The sequence below is a fragment of the Oryzias latipes genome, chromosome 22 (assembly GCF_002234675.1).
Source record: "Oryzias latipes chromosome 22, ASM223467v1".
Classification (NCBI taxonomy): Eukaryota; Metazoa; Chordata; class Actinopteri; order Beloniformes; family Adrianichthyidae; genus Oryzias; species Oryzias latipes.
The window spans coordinates 23573015-23582040 of record NC_019880.2 but is presented as its reverse complement, the minus strand read 5'-3'; positions in this window follow the sequence as shown (position 1 = coordinate 23582040).

Below are 9026 nucleotides of genomic sequence, written 5' to 3'. Positions count from 1 at the left end.
TTTTATCCACCTTTGTCATGGTATGAATAACACGTCAATGTAAGGGTGGGGTCATCTAAGATAGCACAAGGGTTACAGACCCACACCAATGAAAATTGTTTTTGGTGCTTTTTTAACATGTTCTTGTAGCATTTTTCAGATGATGAAGCATATATATACAGAAAATTAGGATTAAATCTGCCACATCACATGCTGACGTCACCTGCCAAAGCTATATTGGAAGCTATTGGGAAAAAAAGCCAGACGCCTTTGAAATTTTAATATGAAAAATTCATAAAAAATATTTATCATCAACGATTGCAAAACAAAGTGGTGTGTCTCATGTTAGTATGTCAGTGCCACTATTTGGGATATATTGTTACTCGTTGGGTCACATGGTTTGGCAGCTGTTAATTATAAATATCAGAATTCCCATGTGAGCCTCTAGGATTTTAATATAAAAATTAATGGTAACACTTTATATTAAGATTCCTTAACAAGCTCTATTAACACATTAACAAGCATTATAAATGAATTTATAGAGTCTTAGTAAGACATTTATTAGTACAATAAGTCTAATAAGGTTTATTAAATTACTTAGTTAACACATTTACAAGCATTATTATTAGGATGTTTTTAAGATGCTAATGATGCATTTACTGATATTATAGGTGCTTAACAAATGTGTCAGTGTTAATAAGCTTAATAAGATTTATTAACAACCTTTGTTAACAAATTAAGAAGTATTATTATTGTTTGGGGTTCTAGTAAGATATTTATTAGCATTATAGATGTCTCACACAAGCCTAAGTGTTCATAAGCTTAATAAGTTTTATTAACTAACTTAACAAATTATTAGGCTTTATTAATGTGTCAGATGCTAGTAAGATATTTATTAGCATTATAGATGTCTTGCAAATACCTGAAAGTGTTAATAAGATTTATTAACATCTAAAGTCAGACCATTGTCTTCTAAATCCATATTACTAAACTGCTTATAAACTTTACAAATGTATTAATTAACTTTGTTAATAGTCTATTAATTGTTTTGCAGCACCCCATCTAAAGTGTGGACGTTTTTTACCACAAAAACCCACAAAGCATAAAGATTGTAAAAAGAACTTTATGACATTAAAACAGACTAAACATACACAAATCGTTCTGTAAAAGATATATAATAATTTAATTCAGACAAATAATTTTTTAAAAAAAACATATATACTAGTGTTGGATGACTAGCATCATAGCTAATAAGGATAAAGTATTAGCATCTATCCTGAGTGAAACATTCATAGCAAATCCCATCACCAGGAGACAATTCTCTGCATTCAATGCCAACTGCATTCAACCACTGTTGCCTTGCTTCAAAGTCCACAAGAAAGTTGCACAAGCCAGTAATTTTTGAAGAACGAAGACAATAAACCTACAGGAGCCATGCTAAAGCTAACACGCTAACCTGCCCAGGTTAACTAATGTCACCATTGGCTAATGAATCTGTCAATCAAACTCATCAGCAAAACAGGCGTGCTCACTTTCAGCCAATTGAATGGCCTCTTAGACTTTTCTTTCACACAGGTGACGAAAAAAGCCCCGCCCATCTTTGATTCTGTACCGGTCGGTCGTTAGCGTGTTAGCTTTAGCATGGCTCCTGTAGGTTTATTGTCTTCGTTCTTCAAAAATTACTGGCTTGTGCAACTTTCTTGTGGACTTTGAAGCAAGGCAACAGTGGTTGAATGCAGTTGGCATTGAATGCAGAGAATTGTCTCCTGGTGATGGGATTTGCTATGAATGTTTCACTCAGGATAGATGCTAATACTTTATCCTTATTAGCTATGATGCTAGTCATCCAACACCAGTATATATGTTTTTTTTTTTTAAATTATTTGTCTGAATTAAGTTATTATATATCTTTTACAGAACGATTTGTGTATGTTTAGTCTGTTTTAATGTCATAAAGTTCTTTTTACAATCTTTATGCTTTGTGGTTGTTTGTGCTAAAAACGTCCACACTTTAGATGAGGTGCTGCAAAACAATTAATAAACTATTAACAAAGTTAATTAATACATTTGTAAAGCTTATAAGCAGTTTAGTAATTTGGATTTAGAAGACAATGGTCTGAATTTAGATGTTAATAAATCTTATTAACACTTTCAGGTATATGCAAGACATCTATAATGCTAATAAATATCTTACAAGCATCTGACACATTAATAAAGCCTATTAATTTGTTAAGTTAGTCAATAAAACTTATTAAGCTTATGAACACTTAGGCTTGTGTGAGGCATCTATAATGCTAATAAATATCTTACTAGAATCCCAAACAATAATAATACTTCTTAATTTGTTAACAAAGGTTGTTAATAAATCTTATTAAGCTTATTAACACTGACACATTTGTTAAGCACCTATAATATCAGTAAATGCATCATTAGCATATTGAAAACATCCTGATAATAATGCTTGTAAATGTGTTAACTAAGTTATTAAATAAACCTTATTAGACTTATTGTACTAATAAATGTCTTACTAAGACCCTATAAATTCATTTATAATGCTTGTTAATGTGTTAACAAAGCTTGTTAAGGAATCTTAATATAAAGTGTTACCATTATATTCATCATCAAGGATTGCAAAACAAAGTGGTGTATCTCATGTTGGTATGTAAATCCCAAAATTTGGTAGATATTTAGACTCCTTTTATCATATGGCTTGGAAGCACCACCCGCAGGCAGCATAGGAAGTGCCGCCGCCCAGGGACTGAAGGCCAACAGTAACTGGGACAGTTTACTTCCATCATGGAAGTAAATTTGAATTCGACAAATCATATTACCGCATTCAGGGTAGCCGATGCGCCACAAGACACGGCCGTGGTGAACAAGAAGCGAAATCCGTGTAAATCACCCTCACTAAAGCTTGGTGCATGGAATGTAAGGAAACAAACGACAGTGATGGTTCAATCAGACCGGAACGTGCGACAGCCATCATAAGTAAAATTGGAAAAAGCCGCTATCGAAATTTGTGCTTTAAGTGAAGTTCGTCGACATGGAACAGGAAATCTTGTTGAGAATAGCCATGCAATCTTTTGGAGCGGAAGTGACAAGAAAGAAGCAGGCGTGGGCTTCGCCATCAAGAACGAACTCCTCACGCAGTTTGATTTGAATCCAACCCCAATAAACACCAGACTTCCCACACTACGAGTAATGTTAAAAGGTGGTGACTATTTGACGCTTATCAGTGTTTACGGACCAACTATGCAGAGGACTCAAGAAGAGAAGGACCAATTTTATGAACAGCTTGGAGATTGTGTAGAGAATGCAAGAAATGACAGCATTATTATTCTAGGTGATCTATATGCCCGTGTTGGAAAAGACTGGTCATCCTGGCCCTCAGTAATTGTAAAACATGGAGTTGGAAACATGAATTCCAATGGACTCATGTTACTTTAATTTTGTTCAGGTATCAGTTATGTGTCATGGGAACCGTGTTTCAAATGAAAAACAGTCTTAAAACCACTTGGCAGCATCCACGCTCTAAACATCTTCACCAAATTGATCATGTACTTGCCAATGCAAGTGCAAAACAGTATATCACCATTGCAAAAGTTGACACCACAGCTGATTGCTTTACAGACCACAAACTACTAACCTCAAAATGCAAGTTCAGAATTCAACCTAAAAAGGAAAGGTTTGAAACCCCCTAAAAAGTTTGATATCACATTAACTTCAGAAAAGAAACAATGTTTGAAACTGTTTCTTGATGAGAAGCTTCCAGATTGCAACCTTTATTGGGAAGAATTTAAAGTGACTTTGCAGGAAGCTACTAAACACACTTTTAATCAAAAGAAGAAAGTATCAAATGACTGGTTTGACGATCAAGACGAGGAGATACAACAACTCTTGAAAAATAAACAAATGAATCGAAATGAATCCAAATGAATCATCACTTACCGCCCTAGCAGTCGTAATATAAAACCCGATGTTCTATCCAGGAAATACAATCACTCTGAATCTGACACTCAATCCACCATTGTCCCCTCTACATGTATCGTAGGGACATCACCTGGGACATCGAATCTAAGGTCCTGCAGCCCCAAGGTGAGGAACCCGACCACCCTCCTTGTCCTCCTGAAACTCTCTTCGTACCCACGTCACTCAGGTCAGACGTCATTACTTGGGGTTACTCCTCCCGTATTGCCTGTCATGGTGCTATTCGTAAGACACTCAACCTACTTAAGAAACGTTGTTAAATCAACCCAATGTGTGTCCGTCTCAAGCTTCCTACGGCTCTCAAGGTACACCCCACCTTTCACATTTCCCAGATCAAGCCTGTCCACGAGAGTCCCTTGTGCCCGCCGTCCACTTCCTCGCCACCCGCCCGTGTCATCGACGGCGATCCGGCATTCTCTGTCAACCAGATTTTGAACCTCCAGCGCCGCGGTCACGGCTACCAGTTTCTGGTGGATTGGGAGGGATATGGTCCAGAAGAATGTTCGTGGATCTCCCGTTCCCTCATTCTGGACCATTCCCTCATCTCCGACTTCTACCGTGCCGCCCGGACTGGTGTCCTGGACCGCCTGGTGCCGGTCGTTGGGGGGGGGGTACTGTCATGGTGCCTCTGTCAGCTCCTCCCCCTCCCCTCTCTGCTCTGCTCCGGAGGACTCCCAGCTGGTGCCACTCACCTCATCATCCCTGCTGCCTTCTTAAGGAGATCCACAACCAGTATTCGTCGCCAGTTTGTTGATCCTCCATGGTGCTTTTCTGGTCTCTCATGTTTATGCCTAAGAGTAATTATTGTTTAGTAATTGTGCCTTTACTCCTCGCTTCCACGACTTTATCACCATGAGTATTACCTGGGATTCACTCCGGAACTATCCGTTCTATCCACGCTCACCTCGCCAGTGGTTCATGCCCTCTCAGCCTTCACAGAAGCCCTCCAGCCATGCCACGTCTTCCCGCTCTTAACCTGCAAACCGAGCCGAAGACCCTGCCTTTGGAAAATCACCTGCAAGAAACATTAAATCAAACTACTTACCATAACACTCTCCTGTTTTCCTTCCGGGTTCCAGCATCTGGGTTTGTCTCAAAGTCTCGAAAACCATGACAAAGGCAACTTTATTTGTTGAACAATTATATGATCACAACATTTTTGATAAAATATACACAAAAAGACTAACATTATATTTATGTTTTCTATAGCTACACAAAAAGTTCACGTGTTGAAGTTTTATTAGTTTTTCTTTTATCTCAATCAAAAATTAAGTCTTTGAAAACGTTAACAAAAATGTTTTATTCCTTTTTAGATGATTAAATTGTTTCAATTTAGTTTGATTAATGTCCGTTGGCAGCTTCACCTTAATCTTGTTTCTTAAATGATTGGCAGAGGCAGTTGAAGGGGCGGGACTTTTCTGAAAACAGAGCTGAACCTGCAGCTAACTAGCAGTACCGTTGTAGGTATCATGACCATTCGGCCTGCAATAACCGTTCGGGGTCCTTTCGACTGAGGATGACGTCACACTATGGTAACCCTACTTGAACAAACTGCGTAGCGTGGAGATCTGCTGGGGCTCTACATATTGTCATTTCACGTTTCCTTTTGTAACCTAAAGTTCTTTTCCATCATAAGTTGTGTCTGACATTATTCTTTGTAGTGCTTATAGAGAGATTTTGCCACAACCCACTTTGCAAAAAGATCTGTGGCTGTTAGAATGAACCTGCTGCTCTACACAAGCGAACCGTGTCTCTGAGCAGAGCAGCTGGAGTCTCATAGCTTCGTGTTCGCAGGCAGGGAAGGTGCTTTGTTACAGTGTGCGGTCCGGAGAAGGACAAGAAGTGCAGAACAAGTCATAAAGATAGCCGAACTGTCGAATGGAACTTAATAATGCACTTAATAATGATCATAACAATAAAAAAAGCACGTCTAGAAGATAATCTCACTCTATGTTGGAGCTGTGTTTGTTTACAACGGACCGTTTCATATCTTCTTCTATGGTGGTGTTGTGATTTTTCCAGACCAATCACTATCTGATACGTCATCGAACCAACGGACAGCCAATCACATAATGTGACGTCAGCACTAGTCGAAGTCAACGGTTGTTGTAGGCCAAATGGTACCTACACCGTCATTCTTATCAAAGTGTCTTTAATAGATTCAAATAAACATAAATAAAAAAGTATTTTATGATCTTTCACATTCCTAACTACTCAGTGTTTTATCAGGGCCTGTTTAGATGAACACAGAGATGATATCCTGGAGATGGAAAATGTTTTTAGATCAGTTAATGAGGGCAATTTCCTACAGCACACCTGACCATCTCCCACGGCACATAAGTGTGCCGCGGCACACTGGTTGAAAAACACTGGTCTAAAGTACAGTAAACAGATTGTTAAAAGATAGCACAGAAAATATTTAACAGGTGTGAAAAGAAATGTAGTGTTTTGGGATGTGTGTGTGCGTGTGCTGAAACCGGTGCCCACGCGATGCAGGAAAGGAGGGGGAGAGCGCGTGTGAGGGTGTGGAGCGCATACACACGCAGTCAGTCGGCGTTTTGGAGTTAAGGAAAAAAATAATAAAGTTCATCTTGAAGAACTGAGACTGGTCCTTTATTTTAACCCGCTCTGGAGGCTCTGAGGGTTCGAACACGGAAGTGAACCCGAAGGAAGATCAGCCTGACCGTCTTATTCTGTTCTGCATCCAGCGGCTCGTCTTTAGCTTAAGATGTCTGCGCACCCAAAGGCAGAAGGGAGGGTAGGGCGTGTGGCCTGGTTCAGGTGATCAGAGCCTGCTGGCTGTGCACTTAGGATTAAAAGCATAACTGATGCTACCACAGTTTATAGTGGCTAGTGGGGTGGCCACAGCCACCCCTGGCCGACAGATGTTGGCGCCACTGCTGTTGTGAATGCAGCATTAGAGTTGAACTCACGGTGCTCAACAATTGTACAATTTTGCTCATTTTGGAGAGAGCAGCCAGGTACCTCTTCAGGTGGTTAAAGAGCTGTGAGACCGGTGGGCTTTTACTGTTTGCTTCAAAGAAGAAGAGCCGACAAATTCACAAGACAGCTGCAAAACAAAATTACATTTTGGTCTTTAATTAGTCGATTTTTTTTTAAAGACTATCAGCTCTTAGAGGTGGAAAGGGTATCATGCAAATGTGGGAGTTAAAAAGCGGCCCAAGAGTCCACACAGCAAAGAGCTTCCATCCATCTTTTGGGAAATGAAGAGGACTTCTTGTTTTTAAAGTGCAATAAACTGTCACGGTCAGGTAAACAGGTTGGAATTGAAAGACGTAACTGAGGAACACAAACAAGATGGAGATGATACCTTTGCTTGATTGCATCTTTTTCTATCACAAAATACATCTTCAAAGGATCCCTATATTACTACTAATAACATTTATCCTCTGATTGCCCCAAGGCGTAATGATGTCCTCCACACTATGCACTTGAACATCCAAAAGTGACGATAACCTCTTTCACTGAATTTTGAGTGTAATCAATCTTGTTACACTTGTAGTGTTACTGGTCAAAGGTGACCGCCCTAGGAAATGGATGGATATTCAGACTATTAACATGCATCACACAGAAAGCATCTCATATACACCATCCCCATTCATGTCTCTTTTTTGTTCTTTTGTATATATATCCCTCACGTGAACCAACTTACAGATGAAACGGCGTCTCATGTCTTCACACAGACTGCACAGGTATCTGTCAAGTGAACCTGTTTCACATGTGAACCACACCCTCCACTCTAATCAGTGTATCATTTTCACACAGACCCGCATATTCACATATTTAAAGCTTGATGTTTGCCTTGCACGCCTTTATCTAAAAGTAGGAAACTGACCAAGCAGTTCTCTGTCAAAGGAGCACTGGTCCAGTTTTTGGACATGAGAAAGAGGGCACTGAAATTGTTCTACCCCATCAAGGACATGGGAAGCAAAGGAAGCACGGTGAGTTCTGTGCTCCTAGAGACGGCAAAACAAGTCTGAGCGTCCAGTTTGACCGGAGTGTCAAAGGTCATGTGCATGAGTAACCCTTGTGCTATCTTAGATGACCCCACCCTTACATTGACGTGTTCTCCCTACCATGACAAAGGTGGATAAAGGTGGAAAGATTTCCTGTAATCCATGGACACTAGTGAAGATCACAAATCATTGAAGAAAAAAGGTTCAGCGCACTGTCTAGTGGGTCTAGATGACCCAACTCCCAATGGTAAAGTGCCTAGGATATAACAAGGGATACACCTTCCTGCTGAGTGAGGTTTTGGTTTTTCATGTGTTGCTTATTTTGCATATTTGTTTTCTAAAGTTTCCGGGCTGGTTTGAATGGTTGCTGCAGTTATTTTTTAATTTTAATTCTTAAAATCCATTTTTAAGCAGTACTTTGAGACTTTGTTCACAGCTAAAAATGTTAAAGAATGTTTTTGCTAAACGTATTTAACCCCCCTGTCATGATGGAATCAAATCTGACCAATGTGCAACACAGTCTCACTCTAATCATCTTTTGATCTACTGTCAAAGTTTTCCCAGTAGTCTTTTAAAGGTGATTACAATGTTGTTTTTTGGCAAAATCAAAAAACCTGTGTCATTCTTTAAGAACAGTTTCTGCAGAGCGGCAGGTGTTCATTTTCCATCATCTCTTGGTTTACGCTCTCTCCGGCTAACTTACAGCCCCTCACACCCCCAACCTTACATCAGAAATGCAACAAAAATAGTGAACAATATCAGATCTATCCAGCCGTACAGTTTAGATCCAGATTCCAGCTCAGACGAGGAAAACAAAGACGATCATGGATCTATTTGTCTAAAAGTAGATGCATCAGAATGGAGTGGAGCCAGGAGCTCAGCCTGTCGATTGCAGTTTGTATGTAACAACAACAAGCTTTTTTAAACTACTTTATTTCGTCTGCTCCTGACTCTAGAGTTGGATAAAGAAATACTCAGAAATGCACTTGGAAAAAAAATCTTTATGTCCTTCAAAAACACAAGTTGAAAACGCCAAAAACACAATTTTTATTGGAGTTTGTCTTTAAAGACTGGTAATGAAAA